The sequence below is a fragment of the Bemisia tabaci genome, chromosome 2, assembly GCF_918797505.1.
Source record: "Bemisia tabaci chromosome 2, PGI_BMITA_v3".
Lineage (NCBI taxonomy): Eukaryota > Metazoa > Arthropoda > Insecta > Hemiptera > Aleyrodidae > Bemisia > Bemisia tabaci.
In genome coordinates this window covers 229,640-246,238 of record NC_092794.1, presented here as the reverse complement: position 1 = coordinate 246,238, position 16,599 = coordinate 229,640, and positions in this window count along the sequence as shown.

Sequence of the window (16,599 nt, the reverse complement as noted above, 5' to 3'; positions counted from 1 at the left end):
TTGATATTTTGTCGGTTGAAAGAAATTTCATGAAATTTCTTGTGAAATTTCACGAAATTTCATTCGATAATATTTCTTTTAGCAACTCTGTCTATGGCTCAATACAAGCAGAGAAGTCCTATACCAAAATCCTCCTGGATGCGTGGTTCTCGAGGTACGGGAAGTTCAATTTTTGAAAAAAATACCGCACATGTTCAGTTATGACGTCACAGTGGCCGTCCTAATTGTCGGAACCGAAAAAAATTGTGGTTTCGTAAAGTACTCATCAAAAGCTTAACAAAAGGTTTTTACTTTCTCGCTCCCATAGGGTAGAGAGGAAGTATTGTCATCCTCCAAGAAAAAAAAAAAAGTTGAAATTTCATCATTTCTAGACCTTTTAAGGTCCCAGGAGTCAAAATAACCATACTTGAAAAAATGTGTGTCCGTCCGTCCGATGTCCCCCAAATCTGTGTACAGCGATATCTCAGAATCTATCTGTTCGATTTCATTCAAAATTGGCACAGAACACCATATAAATGGTCTCCTTATGCACGTCAAACGATTTTGGGGTACGCTAAAATTTGGGGGGGGGGGGCCAGGGTCAAATTGGGTTAAAGGTCCATTTTCAGCAAAATCACACGGAAAGCTCATTTTGAGGGACTGTAAATTTTGAAAAATGCCTTTAATTCTTTAAAAGTGGGCATCAAGCACATCACCTGGGTCATTAATTTAAGTTCCTAAAAGATCTTTGGACTAAACTCAAAATTCAAGGGATTACAAGGCCCAAAAGTAGGGCATTTTGCTCCGCGACATCACAAACAGCTCATTTTCAAGGACTGTAAATTTTAGAAAAAACGCCTTTAATTCTTCGAAAGTTAGCATAAGATCACCACCTGGTTCATTAATTTATGTTCCTGTGAGGTCTATGGACTAAACTAAAAATTGAAGGGTTACGCGTCATATAGCGAGGAGGGCACTTCGGTCACACGGAGAGCTCATGGACGGTAGATTTTGAAAAAATGCCTTTAATTCTTCGAAAGTTGGCTCAAAAGCACCAACTGAGTCATTAATTTAAGTTCCAAAAGGATCTTTGGACTAATCTCATAATTGCAGAGGGGCCGATAAGAAACGCTCAATTCTCCGATAAATGAGTCGGAACGCTTCAGGATATTAGCAGCAAACGCTTTGAGTGAGGGGAAACCTAGGAATTCTAATGCAATATATAATGCATCATATACTATCTCCAAAATTACTCCGTAGGTATACACCAAGCAAAATTAGACAACTAATTAGGTACTTACAATTACAAACATCGAAGCTAACGCAAGAACTGACACTTAGATCTTTATTAGAAACTAACATGTTTGTTGTTAATGAATTTAGAATCCCGGTGGATTCCATCTTTCGCGGTTTCTTTTTACGAGGTACTGAACACAAATATAACATAATAATACTGCACAAACATGATTGATTTAATGAATAATGATTACACAATGCGAACTTGTTTACATATCATTGCACTGAGGTTTATCACGGACTGTTTGTGTTTTTGATCTTTCTGAATTTGTGATTGTTTTTGTTGTATTACAAACAAAAAATGTTCCCCAAACCCCCAATAAAAACCCTAACCCCCCCCCCCCCCCCACAAAAAAACCCAAAACCCTCCAAAAATCGTGAAAAATTCTCTGAATGACCCACTTAACATGATTTTTCACAATTTTCACTCGTTCCAATCGAAAGTACGCAAAAAATTACCCGGATACAGGTATCCTATGAATGATTGGCGAATCTTCCCGGAGAGTTAGAGAATTTTCATCCTTTATTCAAGGATGGTTCCATTCAACAAAAGTCTATTTTCAACTATGAGCACAATTTTTCCACACCGTAATTTTTGGCGTGTTTCATGTACCTACTGATATGTAACTTTAATCTGCTAAATTTTGGTGATGTGGCAAAATTTTGCTGGGTGTAAATGAAAACTAAAAATAGTGGAAAATGCAGTTTTTTCGGTTTTCTCAAGTTTACAGCTCTTTTTCGTGTTGACAGTTTAAGCTGAGAAAATGTCTAACCAATGCTTTCTAACGGATTTTTTACGCTCTTTTTGAATCTGCGCAATTGTTTTTGTTGTATAATTAACAGTTTTCTAGTTACAGGTGAAAAATTGCCAAAAAAACCCAAAGATCGTTGAAAATGTCCAGAATGATCCATTAAAAGTGGGTATAGACAATTTTCGCCGGCTCCATTGAGAAGTGCGCAAAAAATTACGTTTATAAACCTCCCGTATTCATGAAGCGAAGCTTTTTTGGGCTCGTCATAAAATTAAAACCATTTTTCAGACAAAAAATTGACTTGGCTGTTTTGGCAGGAAAACGATGCACAATCGCAAAAAAATTTTGCGCCAGAATGCACCTACCCTAGGGTACTTGAAATATGGGCTCAGATAATTTTTTGAAGTGGGGCCAAAATTGGCTCTCATCGGTACCCCTCATCCTTTTAAATTGACCTTCGCCTTTTCACTCATATCCCTAGTATAAATAATTTGCATTTGGTGTGTTTCGAGTGCACTCCGAGTTAACTCCAAACGCACCTGGTGTGTATGTGTGAGGGTGGGTGCGCTTCGAGTGCACCCGGGGTGGCTTCGCGGTGGCTTCGTAGTCCGGTAAAGAAGCAGATGGACCCGGAACAAATTGCAACAAAAGGTTTCTATACATCAATGAACGCAGAAAAATCAGCTGAATCCGAATTTGTCCAGCTCACCGCGCTAAATCGTGTTCTTAAACCCCAAAACCCCTAAAAATCCCCCAAAAATTTAAAAATCTTAAACTTCCTATAAAAACTTTAAAATTTCACTAAAATCGCGCCTGGTTACATCTAAGAATGCAGAATAAGCCGGAGAAACCAAATTTAAGCGATTCAACGCGCGTAGCTTCAAATTTCACTCCCAAAACCCCCCAAAACAGCCCCGAAATTAAGAATGCTTTTAAAATTTTGTGAAAATATTGCACTAGTGCTTCATTGGCTTGATTCATTGCAGTGAGCTATCAAAAATATAAAACTAGATGAAATTTTACATCAAATAGATATATAACATGAGCAGGGCCGGATTTACGTTTTTGGCGCCCTGTGCAGAAAGTTTCGAGGCGCCCCCCTCGCACGTCCCCCCCCACCGGCCCGCGCATTTCCCAACCCGACGGTCTTCTTTGGTTACTACGTGCTAACTCTAACTAAATACGAATTTTTCGAGTGAGTGAATGATTCTGTGGCAGAAACCAAAACCAGGTACCTGTTCCTGATACTGTTAACTACGAAACTAAGAGAAAGTTGACCCTTAAAGTCTACACTGAAAAAAAAAATTGCTAAAAGACGGTGACAAATCACCAAATTAGTTAAATCAACCCGGTGTTCTTAATCTATTTTGATGAGTTGTCACCTTTTTTCACTATTTCATGTGTTGATTTTAGCAGTTTTTGTTTTTCAGTGTAGGGTCAGGTCATTTAAAAGATGGAACGCAATGAATTAATGGTTTTCTCATCTCTGATGTAATTTTGCAGAGGAAAATTTCGGTGGGACAAAAATAGGCATTTCATATGCATGCCTAGGCACATAATATGGAGTAATAACATGCAACATTTACATTATTAATGTTGTTTCACCGTTGTTGTCTGTATCTCCATTGCGTTTAAACCATCAATCAACAATCAGAGTTTCTGAACTTTCGACGCAATTCTCAACTTTTTGCAGAATTTGGAAAAAAAAAACCCAAAATTTGGCGCCTTTCAAAATCTGGCGCCCTGTGCAGCTGCACGGATGCACCATAGGTAAATCCGGCCCTGCTTATGAGAACCTTATTGCGGGATATCCACGGAATTTGACGCGAAACGTGCAAACTAGCCCCCATTTGTTACGCGGCCCGCAACTTCTTCAGCTGAGTGGCGTGTGACCTTTTCAAGGCCGCCCTTGTGAGTCGAGAGGCTGCGGTCTCTCTATCATGTGTTTTTGCAAAGGGCCGAATTACGTGACGTTGCATCAATATTCGTGATTTTTCACACTTATGCTGGTTTTCATGTTGGCACCACTCAATAATTACACTACAAATTGTAGGTTTTTGGCCGAGATTTGGAATCTAGGCCATGGAGAGGGGTTGAAAATGATAATTTTGAGCGAACGTCAGAAACAAACTTATTTGATTTGAAAATTAAAGCAATATGTAAAGAAAGAAATGATAGATGGGCGACTGAAATACTAGGTCGACTTTCCACGATTATAGTGATCTGTTTGCAGCAGATGCGGTGACCCACCAAGTCTGTAAAAGCAATTTCCGTACTGGAAAAGCAGTGCCCGCTCCACACGTGGAAACTTTCATGCTTGTTGAATCCATGGATAAATCGCAGAATCGCCAGTCTGAACTTTCAACGTCCGATTCTTCCAGTAAGTCTACAATATGTCAAGATGAACCTCCTGATAAAGGCCGTCCGGTGGATTTGATCAAACTTGATGCATTTGTCAACGTTTTAAAACATTGTGAAAAACTTGGTGATGAGAAAAATTGTTGCACAGTTACCGAACTACAGGGAGAGATGAAGATAATCATATCGTCCAAAAATTTAGAGCCGTGCTCCATTAAGTATCTTAAAAATAAGCTTCTAGAACATTTTAAAGACGAAATCATTTCTGCAGAATCTAAAGGTAAAAAAAACGTAATATTTCTACGACAAAGAGTAGAATCCATACTGCAACAATTTTATACGAAAAATAATGGAGAGGAAGGCGAAGATGACGCAATAAGACTGATATAAACGGCCAGAAAATTGACAAGGTCAGCATGTAAACAAATCGACCACTTAACTGATTTTTATCCCGCAGCATCAGACATGAAAATGCTGAGTCATCTTTTAGTGTGATGCCTAAATATTTGCGGGTGCTTCCAGATACGCATTGCCCAAGTAGCACAGATTGCAATAAGTAGCAATTGCATTGTAAAAATATTGCAATTCCATGGAGTGTGGTGTATGTTGCTAAATTCCTATTTGAAGGGGCCCCATTTATTGGAACTTACTGCAGTAAAATTGAAATAAGTTACCTACAATTTTTCATTGCATTGCATATTGCCTATTTTTCTGACACATGAAGCTCATTATGTTGATTGTTTAAAATCGGCATAAATCGACTATATGATGTAAAAATATTGCAATTTAATGGTAAAAAAATTACATTTTTTTTTAAAATGAAATTGCAATTAATTTCAATATTTTCGTTGCATTGTGCTACTTGGGTGGTGCCCGAAAAGCAAAATGAGCTTCAAAATAAGTTTCCACCGGCCATGCCATCATCCAAATGCTGAGGCCAAGAGTGTCGTTACTTCCTTTCTAGGTTGTTTTAGGTGTCCAGATGTATCATTTATGTCCTTCAAGGAAACTCATATATACATTCTGCATAAAATGGGTTTCGCGTCTCGTATATACGGAAATTTTAAATTATGAGAAAAATGCTGCAATTACCTATGTCTCTAAACCATTTAGATCAGTTACAGCCCCATCACTTCACGCAATTCATTGCTAATAACGTGCATCTTAATTTAAAAACTATCGATGGTAATAATACTTTTCACGGTATGGGAATGAGGGCTTTAATTACCCCAGCTCTTAAATCATTTAAATTAGTATCACGGAAAAACGAATGTTCCGAAACTCTGTTCGTGTTTCAGGCGAAGTTGACATACCTTTTTACAACGGTGGTGAAAAAAAAAAATTAAAAAAACTGTCTCTGTTCGTTCACCCAAGTAGCATTTTTCAACGGAAACTTCGCGATTTCATCGCCGATAAAATCGCGATTATCCTCGATTTTATCGGCGATAAAATCGCTAAGATCATCAACATCTGAGCGATTATCCTCAATTTTTTCGCGACTTTATTGCGATTTTATCGGCCCGAAAAAATTGCGATAAGATCGAGGACAGTCGCTCAGATGTTGATGATCCTAGCGATTTTATCACCGATAAAATCGCAAAAAAAAGGGGTTTACACTGTTAGCCGATAGCCGTTGGGTTCAGCCGTCAGGTCCTTTGACAAAGACGAGCGTAAAATCCCCGGAGCCTCCGCGGGGATTCGAACCCCAATCGCAGCGATGGTAGGCCAGCACATTGCCACTAGGCTATGGTCGCTTTATGACTAACGAGCGCGAATTGAAGCCTCTTATACGTGGATCGGCGCTTTGCAACCTTACAACTTTTGTCATTGCGTTGACTGACACCGAGTTTTCATTGGAATTTTTTTTTTATTTTCCCTCCTCTGTATTTTATTTCGTACCTTGAAATACGGTTGGTAAAATAAGAATCTATTGGTAATCTCATATTTCTGTCTCGGTAAAATTACCAATAATAGTGAGATGGCAAAGTTACCGATGGACCTCGGTAAAAACGCCAACATTTTTTATCGACTGTGGTAGAATTACCGAGATAAAAGGGTAAAGTTACCGGAAGTTGATTATCAATAAAAGTGGTACATATTCCTACCTGAAAAAAACAGTAAAAATACCGGTTTTTAGGTAAGCCTACCAATCTCTCTTGGTAACATTACCAAAAATTGGTAAAAAAAGTGAGATGGTAAAGTTACCTACTAACGGACCTTGGTTAAAACGCCGAGAATTTTTCCTCAGTGTGGGCGTACCTCCCACCATCCAAACCCTACGCCCAACCTCGTATCGAATCGTTCTTACCCCACCGCTAAAGAACATCTTTCATAAGCGCCATTCATGCGTTATTAGGCGTTGATGAGAAATTGCAATTAGATCTCTACAAAATCTCGTTCGATGAAATCGAAATTTTATTGCAATTTAATGCAATTAAAGCGCAATTCATCGCGATAAATCGCCGTCGATAAAATCGCGATAAATCGCCGTCGATAAAATCGCGATTTTATTGCAATTTAATGCGATGAAATTGCAATTTATCGCGATGTTTTATCCGATAATATTGCAATAAATCGACGACGATAAAATCGCGGTACATTCTCCGATTAGATCGCAATTTAGCGCGATCACTGCTACTTGGGTATTGTCTACTTTTTCCTCAGTTGCAAGTTTGTAGTTTTGATATGCTATTGATATCATTTTTTTTGTACACTTAAACGTAATTTTTTAGAAGAAAAAAGGGTGATAAATTTGCCTTCGTTAATTTTTTCAATTTCTACTATGATAAGTCTTGTCAACTTCTCCTCTGTTAAAATTTTTAACTTTTTCTATGATAATTCGTGTCAACTTTTGGTTAAGTACTAGCTCATACCTTCTAAAAGGTAATATGTTCATTCTTTGCTACTTAATTTTTCTGTATATTTGAACTTGTTTATTTGTATAAACTTAGTCCTCTAAAACGATTGACCGGCAACTAAAGTCCAATTTGTTTAAAAAAAATTACAGGTCTGCTCAGCCCTCTCAAATTCACTCCTACTTCCGTGACAAGTGGAGATCCAAAGTCCCAGCATGCTGCAGTTCTGCTTACAGCGGAGCCGGACAAAGCTGGGAGTTTGCGGGTATCTGTAATGGGGTCTCCCCACTGCACTTTGTATTTCCCGCCCGGATTGGATGAGCGGATTGGTCAGCTGCCCTGAGCGGCGACCAATCGGAGGACAGTGATGCTTTTCCCTGATTGGCCGCTGCTTTGGGCAGCAGTCAGTTGAAGTTTTATCCAGTATTGCTAAGAGCCGCTCCGACATTCACCGCGAGGTAGAAAAGCTCTATTATAAAAAGATGCGGGTATTTTGTAAAAGGGGTAGTCTTCGGGCCACCCTAGTATATTTTCTTGTTTTATGACCGGTAGCCGGTCGGTCGGCGAGGAGGACCCTCATTTATACCCGTGTTATTAGTGATATGTCCCCGTTTCTCATCCAGAGTCTTCTGAAAAACCGGTTTTCTAAAAAAATCGGATTTTTAACGAAAAATAATTCTCCAGCCTAAAGATATACTGTTGCCTCTTTTGTGGGAGTATATAATTACGACAGAGGATATTCTAAACTGAAAAAAAAAATATTTAGAGTACATTTGGAATGATCCTGTAGCTCGTACCTGGCTTAGAGAAAAAAATTGATTCACTTGGCCCCACCCTCTCCTAAATTACCTAAGGATTAACTATATTTATTGCTTGTAGTTTCGAACGATGAGAGGATACCCATCTTTGCAGTTTCTTGGTACATAGTTAACAAAAATCAATTGTTTACAACAGTATCGATGATCTGGAAAAACTCCGGTAGCATTGGTGTGAGGGAGGAATACTTAACGTCGACTAAGGATTCTTTGCTCCTACTGAAACCTTCCTTCCCTGTCAACCAGTAAGTCTCCATGAAACCTTTTCCTTTGACGTCCATTTCACCGCGCAGCTCCGTCTTGTAGCCACCTAGCTGATCCAGAGCCTCTTTTGTCACTTTTGTTATATGAATTTTCATAGCTGTAATAATAATAATAATAATAATAATAATAATAATAACTAAAGTATAAAGACCTAGAGATCGAAATCAGCAGGATGTGGAAGACCAAAACCCGAGTCATACCCTTTGTGATAGGAGCTACCGGAGCAGTCTCTAAAGACTGGACTAAACTGAAGAACGAAATCCCTGGGAAACATTCGCTAGTATTGGCCCAGAAGTCTGCTGTGTTAGGCATTGCCAGAATCCTCCGGAAGGTCTTAAGCTAGGTGGAGCAACGCGAATACACCTAGAACGTTCCCACACACCAAAAACACCCTACCGCCTACCACCTCAGGAAAGAAACCTTGAGGCAGGCGTCCTCCAGACACCTACCCTGCCTCGGTTCCTAAAACAGGTATCCTAGTCCGTGACGAGCCACCCCCCAAGGGGGAGTGAAATAACCACCACCCGGCCACCCAAACCACAAACAGCCCTCATACCTAGGAGCATTGTTTGCCCCTGTGTGAGGGCTTAAAGCAACCCAGCAAAGCTGGTGACAGCAGTGAATATGAAAAACAATAATAATAACAACAACAACAACAACAACAACAACAACAACAACAACAACAAAATAATAATAACTCTCATGGGCAGTATTAATATTGCTGTACGGGAGGCCATTTGTTCAGAGGGGCTGGCGACCCCGAGGTGCCAGAGCAAGCAGCTGGGACATACTCGTGGCCAACGTAATCCCGTGGCGTCCGAGGAAGTACCTAAGTTTGGGTGTGTCCCAGGCCGAAGTCCAGCTGCGAAACCTGGAGAGCGGGTTTGCTCCCCGCTTTCCAGTGAGATTTTCAAATTCCAAAAGGTAATAAAGGAAGAGCCTCGGTCACGTCACGCGTTGGGGAGCGTGACGCGTTGAACAGTCCCCACACTGAGAGCGAAGATGGTCGAGGATCGCCTCAGTGCTCGGCACGACGACCAACCCCCAACTCTACTCCTGCTGCAAGTGTTTCGTCGGTTATTCAGCCGTCGACCACTAAAGCAGGGAAACCTAGACAACGCATGGCTTGGACACCTGCTATGAACCACCATGTCATGCGATGTTATTATTTAGCGTCTAAGATTGAAACAACTTCTGGATATAGGTGTAATAGTGAAATATAGTATTAGTGCAATCAGGTTGGCAATCACTGTAATGCCACACCTGAAAGGATAGTGCGCATGCGCAAGGTGAAGGTTATCTAATTTAGGTTATCTATCTGTTATCTGTTATCGACCATCAGCTGCAGCCGGAATGGCGTGTTCGTGAGTAACGATGAATAAATCTATAATTCCGCAAATAAGTGCGTTGATTCATTCTCATCTTATCGAACATAACATGGTGCCGAAACCCGATGGTTTTCCGCGATCGCTAAAGTAAGTACAGTTACGGAAAAATCGCAAGTCGCGAGTGCAACTGCCATGTGCCAGTGACGACCATCGAAGCCTAAGATTGTGCCATCAATCAAATCCTGCAAAGTTTCAAGAATCGTGTGCCAACACAAAGCAAGAGCAATGCCAAATACAAGTGCAAATGGTGAGACCGGTGGAGGAGCAGCATCTCATGGATGAACCAAAGCGGTATCTGCCAAGATAAAGCCGCTGGAGATTGTGGCTGGAGCGAACATGGCTAAACGTTGGGAGGTTTGTAAGGCTTGAAATCTTCATTTGTGCAACGACGTGTGACCAAAGACATAAAGACGGAGCGCTAAAAGCAAAAAATGAAGCTTCTTTTTAATCCTCTCTACTATTGGCTAGAGGATTGGCGGTGAAATCGGGACAAGTTTGAAATTCAAATGTAGGGCGGCAACCAAATAAAATTGCGGAAACAAAGTATTTTAGGTTGATTTTTGCCCAAATTCAGGTACAAACTCATATTTTTTTAACTCTAGGTTAGTTTCCGTCCGTCGTCGACCGATTAATTTCATTTGGGAGTAACGTTGATCTAGAACTGTAACGGCCTGTTTGAACCGGCAGAACCACCATGAGCAGAAGAAAAACTAACTTTATCTGAGATTACTGCCTGTTACCGAGCAAAAGTAGGTGTATTATAATAGGACGCAGTCCAAACTTTCTTAATATATTCGTTTTAGGCATTTAAAATACGTTTCGAAGAAGAAATGTGGAAAAATCAAAAGGACAAGTTCAAATCAAATTTCCGTTTGCCGCCATGGATTCCCGCGCTCATTTACACACTCACACAAGCACCCAGCGCCAAACCAGGCTTCACTTGCTCCCCGTGCTTTTAGATACGAGCACTTACATACGAGCTTTATGTCTTTGCGTGTGACGGAGAGTCAGACACAAGAAGAAATTGTTTGCCATTACAATTTCTTGGGGATGACGCATAGGTACGCATATATGCATCGTTCATCAAGAAGTACGACGAACTCACACATAAGCAACTCATAGAATTGTTTGATGCACACTTCAAGCCAGAAAAGAATGTTGAAATGGCTTTATACAAATTAATAACCAGAAAAGAGAAAGAAGATGAGACATTGGACGAGTTTGTTACTACTTTGAAGAATTGAAGCCTGGCCTGTAACCTAGACAATCAAAGGGATAAAATTGTCAAAGCGATTATGATTGCAAATTTGATGCCGAAGTTTGAAGAGGTGAGAATCCAAGTATTAATGAAGCAGGATGAGACGTTGGAGAATGCCATCAAAACGTTTGTTGCATCAAGACGTCAGGTGCAAGAAATGAATGCCCATGAACCTGTTGTTGGAAAGATCAACAGACGTTATCAAGATAATGCAAGGCAAAGTGCAGAGCAGCGCAGTCATCGAAGAACTACCAACAGTGCAAAGCAGTATGCAAGTGGTCCGAAGCACAAGGGACAATCAAATTGGCGGTACCTACGGTTCTTCTAAGGTGCAAGCCGATGACTCGAGAAGGACGAGAAACTACAGTAGGTGCAAAAACTGTGGAAATACCAATCATTATTCCGGAAGGTGCCCTGCCTTTGGGAGAAAATGTGACAATTGCAAGGGGTCAAATCACTTCTCAAGAGTTTGCAAGAATGCTGAGCGAAAAGTGAGACTGGTGGATGAGGAGTCGACTGATAGCGACAATTACTATTCGGAAGATGAAGGTCCTGAGCTATTCATTGGTGCGATCGAATCCAAGCAGGAGGACGATCAGTGGTATGTAACTCTGAATGTCAATGACTACTATACAAATTTTTTAGTTGATACAGGTGCCCAAGTGAATGTAATCCCTGCTAATTTAAATAAAAGAATAATAGGCAAAAGACCCATTCTTAAGACTAATGTCAAATTTACTTCAGTTACTGGAGGAAAAATGCAAGTCGTTGGTGAGTGCAATCTCAAATGTGTTAATGAGCAAGCGGGCAAAGCCCATGTAATTAAATTTATTGTGGCGGACATTAATACACCCCCAATATTAGGTTATGTAACTTGTAAGCAATTAGGTGTAGGTACTGCAACAGGTTAATGTAATTGCGGATGAATATAAACCAGTAGTTCATCAATTTGAAGTGTTTAAAGGAATAGGTCGCATAAAAAATTGCAAGTGTAAAATTAAAATAAATGATAATGCGAAACCGACAGCTGAGCCGCCGAGAAAAATTCCTTATAAAATGCGTAGGAGAGTTTGGAAAGAACTGCAAAGGATGATGCAATTAGGAGTAATTGAAAAAGTAACGGAACCTACTGAGTGGGTAAATCCAATTGTAATGGTGTCAAAACCGAATGGAGAAGTAAGAATCTGCTTAGATTCTCATGTCTTAAATGAAGAGATTATAACGCCAAAACATTATTCCAACAACAGATGATGTTAAAGCAAAATTAAAAAATTCAACTGTATTCACAACGTTGGATATGCCAAATCAGCCTTTTGGGCCCTAGAATTAGACGAAGAAAGCTCTAAACTAACAACCTTTGCCACTCCATTTGGGAGATTCAAATTTTTGAGACTTATAGTCAGGTCCACCAAGATCATATCTCCAAGAGCCTGTCTTACAAATTTCTTCAGAGCGGGCAGTCGTTTCCGCAAACGGAAGGCTTTATACTCGCCATCCAGGATCAAGTCATTCGTACAAGAAACTATAGGAAGTTCGTCATTAAAGATGGGACCGTTGATGACTCGTGCAGGAAGTGTCATTTATGTCCTGAAACGATTGATCACATCACAGCAGGTTGCAGACTCCTAGCTGGTACCGAATACACCAGGAGACATAACTCAGTAGCCAAAATAATCCACCAAGGGCTTTCATTACATCGTAACCTGTTGGATAGTGTGCCTCCGTATTATGAATATAATCCTGAGTCAGTGCTGGAAAATGATGCCTATAAATTATATTGGGACTTTACCATCTATACCGACAAGACCATCCCGCACAATAGGCCATATATGGTCCTTTTAGATAAAAAGCAGGGCATTGCCCTAGTGGAAGTCAGCCTTGTGCAGGTCCGTGCGGCGGAAGGCTAGTCCCCGTCACCTCGTGCAGCCATCTGCGAAGGATGGGATTCCCGAAACTATGCCTTTGTTTCGCTTCCCTCTGCACGGGCTCATGGGAGGTGACGGGGACTTGCACGGACCTAGCCTTCCGCCGCACGGACCTGCACAAGGCTGACTTCCACTAGGGTGTTCACCTAATGGATATCTCAGTCCCTGCTGATGCCAATGTAGATGCTAAGTATAGAGATAAGATCGAAAAGTATCTGCCCTTAGGAACTGAAATACAGCGACTGTGGAAGCTTAAAGAAGTAATTATTGTACCATTTATAATATCCGTCACGGGGATCACTCCTCATTCTTTCCTAAGTCATCTGAAGCAGCTCCACTTAGGTGAAAACGTTCACACCCAAAGCCAGAAAGCTGTTATCCTGCACACCTGTAATATCACTAGATCTTTCCTAAACTCAGGCCCAAGTAGCATTTTTTAATGTAAAAGTTGCAACAAGTTGAAACAATGTTGGTATTAGTTGCAACAAAGTTTCAACTTTCGGTCATCTTTTGGTCGATAAGTGCCAATTTTCGGCGATCTGATTGGAAGACAAAGTTGCAACCTGCTGAGATTGCAAAATAGCAGAACCAAAGTTATTTAAAATCTAAAGATAGGCAACCAGCAATACTTTGAAGTTGAAACATGTTTCAACTTAATTGCAACTAGTTCCAACAATGATATCTCCTTCGGTGGAGAGAGTAGGCAATCTGCACATCAATCTATTAGTTGCAAGAATCAAACGATTATGTTGCAAGTTGTTGCAACTTCTGCTACTTGGGGGGCAGTGACTGTATTTTTATTTTTAATTATGTGACCGACTGCTAACATAGTGTTTTACGCTCTTTTACCCTAACAATTTTTTTTTTAAATTTTCTAAACAACTTTATACGATTTTTAACAACTTTTTACGATTTTTAACAACTTTTTACGATTTTAACAACTTTTTTCGATTTTAACACCTTTTTCGGATTTTAACACATTATTTAAAAAATGTCTATGAACCCTCAAATTTTAGCAATTTTAAAAGGCTCTAGCTTTGAAAGACTTGGCTACGGTCTGTAGTTCAATGAGTTTAGGTATTTCCACAAACGTATTTTTGTGAGAAAAGTACATTATAAAGAAATAATAATAATAAATAATAATCATAATAAGTAATTATAAAACTGCCGTGGAGTCTGCCGCTCTTTCGGCTTCAACAGCAATCAAAATCACCAAAGATTATTGGTTGCATTTAAGGGAGTTTAGAGGAGTCTCATGCGTTATTATTACTCTCCGAGTGTGAATGGTCACCTTGAGACAGGCGAGAGGCATCTAAATTAAATGATAGATAGGATGATAAGTAGGGTATACAGGTTTCTTTTTCCCAGAACTTATTTCTTCAAAAACCATAATGGCGTCATCTTGGAAACAGACATTTGCGACAGTTTCCATTCCTTCAAGATAGGATAATTAGCAATAATTATTATTTTATTATTTTCAATAGATTACATACATCTACCCTTGTTTCATTGAAATAACTAGCGGAAAGCCCGTGACTGAGGTCACGGGTCTAGATGCTTCACCAAAAATTTAGTTACGGGAAGCATTAGGCCGATATTGTTTCGGGGATGATGCCACTATTCGACCACATGGGAGCTTATTTTGCCTGAGTGAGCGTGCCATTTCACGACGATACCGCTGTTCGACCACGCGGAAGCTCCTGTTGCCTACACTGAAATTGAGGGCGAAATGAAATGACGTTAATTTACCTTCTCCAGTTTGGTGAAATGCTATTTTTTAAAAACGTTCCAAGTAATCGTGCAATTCCACGATGAAACAGCTATTCCACTATTTCCACGTTCTTATTTTATTTCAATCTCCCTCTCACTGCTTTCTTCTTTTTACTTTTCATTTCTTCTGTCTGTTTGCTTCTCCCACTTTCATTATCTTCTTCTTCTCTCTAAATTTATTCTAGCTTATTTTCTTTCACTCTTCTTGTTCTGCACCATTCGTTGTTTTTTTTTCTTCATGGTCATCATCAGCATCAGCATCATAATCATCATCCTCATCTCTCTCTTTTAGTGTTCATGTGCTCGGACGGGAAGTAAAAATAAATAAAAACAGCTTAATGAATAACAGTTAAGAGGAGCAACTACTTTACTGACAAACGCGGTTCCGACATGACATAAAAACAAATTAGCAGACAGAGAACGTCTATTGCACGGACGATGATACCACTCTTCGACCACGTGAGACCTTAGGTTGCCTACACTAATCATTGAAGGCAAACTGTCATTTTACGACGACAATACCGCCATTCAACCACGTAGAAACTCGTGTTGCCTACCTTGAAATTTAAGGTGAACTGAAATGGCGTTACTGTAATCTTTTCCTGTTTGGTAAACACTTTTTTTCTTTTTCTTTTTAATTGGAGAGATCGGCAATCCACTTGATAAGTGTTCAGCACAATTTATGGTGAGAGGTTAAGAGCGTGAAGGGGGTCTTGATCCGGTAGACAAAAAAAATGTAACATAATCTATAACCTACCGATGTGTGATTAGATTTTTTTTTTTATCTTAATCTAAATTTACAAAACTCGACACATTTATTTATTTAAAAATCAATTAATTTAAAATCAAATTCTTTGTCCGGCAAAGATGAATGTTACTGAATTAGGATGAGCTTAGATTAGACGGGATAAATGCAGTTTTATGCTTATCAATCCTTTTGCATCTGGAAAATGCAGAAACTTGGTATTACGGACGTTTACGGTTGGATGCGAAAGAAACTCTGGGTCCTGTTGGTTTTTGGTTCGACAAAACATGCCTCTTCCGCAATGCATTTCTGAAATGTCAAATACTTTCAAAATGGCAGCATGCGAATCCACCCGTAAACGCCCGTAATACCAAAGTTTCCACCATTTTCCTCGCCATTTTGAAGTTATTCAGAATTTCAAAACATCTGATGACAGATTCGTCTTTTTCATGCCGAAGTGTCCCCTGATACCAAGTTTCATGCAATTTCACCGATAAGCAGCCTAATTTATTCTCTTGCCGCTCAAGGTCGCCATATTGACCGCCGCCATTTTGAAAAGGACAAAAATTTTCCGGAAAAATAATGCCAGAATCGTTTTTCTCGTTCCAAAAAACCTTTGAGAACCAAGTTTCATCCCAATCCATCGACGAAAACGGGGATTTAGATTTCCGATATTTTGGAATTTGACCGGTGGCCAGTTTGTCAAAAATCAAGGGTTTGACTTGCGGTTTGTGCCAAAAATTTTCTTTTTTAATTCTCTTTGAATTGATGTGTCACAAAGGAGATGTTGCCGTTTGAAAAAAAAAGTTGGGACCCGTAGCCCTTTCCCCGAGGGGGGGGGGGGGGGGGGCAAAAAGTTTGGGGGCCCTGAAAGTAGCTTACATTGATCTTTGAACATTCCCGAAGTTTTGTTTCAAAATATTAATTAGGTAACATTTTAGAAGGGGTGGAAGGGACTTTTGGGACGCCCTGTATACTTGAAGATAGAATATAGGTGAATTGAGTAGAAACAAAACGAGCACATCAAACACAACAAACGCATTAAATACAACAGACGCATCAAACACAACAAATATAGCAAACTCATCAAATGCGACAAACACATCAAACTTGACAAACGCATTTAACACAACAAGCACATCAAACACAACAAACACATCAAAAACATCAAAGACAACAAAAACATCAAACACA